Source organism: Narcine bancroftii, chromosome 6, assembly GCF_036971445.1.
Source record: "Narcine bancroftii isolate sNarBan1 chromosome 6, sNarBan1.hap1, whole genome shotgun sequence".
NCBI lineage: Eukaryota > Metazoa > Chordata > Chondrichthyes > Torpediniformes > Narcinidae > Narcine > Narcine bancroftii.
The window spans coordinates 166,349,819-166,350,632 of NC_091474.1; positions in this window are offsets into that span (position 1 = coordinate 166,349,819).

Below are 814 nucleotides of genomic sequence, written 5' to 3' on the forward strand. Positions count from 1 at the left end.
GTCTTTTAGATTGTATGTAATTTTTTCTAATGGAATACACTTGTTCATTTCTATATGCCATTGTTGTATTTTTAGGCTTGCTTCCATTTTCCAAGTTGTCATTATACACTTTTTTGCTTCTGCAAGTGCTATCATAATATATCTTCTTTGGGCTCTGTCTAATTTTAAGCCTAATTTTTTGTCTCTTATATTATTTAACAGAAAAAATTCTGGATTTTTGGTATGTCTTTTTTTGTAATTTTGTTTATTATTAGGTTTGAATCTTCCCAGAAAGTTTTCATTTTTGTACATGTCCAAATTGCATGTAATGTTGTTCCAGTCTCATGTTTACAGCGGAAGCATCTATCTGATGCTGTTGGGTCCCACTCTTTTAATTTTTGAGGAGTAATATATAGTCTATGTATCCAGTTATAGTGTTATTTGCTATTAATTTGTAACCTGCATTTAGTAAGGATATTGGTTTATATGATGCCGGCGACAGCGGGTCCTTTCCCATTTTTGCAATTACTGTAATTATTGCTGTTTTACATGATTCAGGTAGATTTTGGGTCTCTTCCTCCTGTTTCATTACTTCTTGAAGGGGCAGGGTTAATAAGTTCTTAAATTTTTTTTGGTGTTTTATTGTTTGGTTGTTTCATTAATATATCTTGTATTTCTTCAATTTTAAAGGGTTTTGTCAATTTATTTTAATCTTCTAATTGTAGTTGTGGTAGTTCAATATTGGATAAAAACATCAATTTTATCATTCTTCTCTGTTTTTTCGGTTTGATACAATTGCTTTTTCTGGCTCTGTGAACCATCGTTGTAGTCTGCC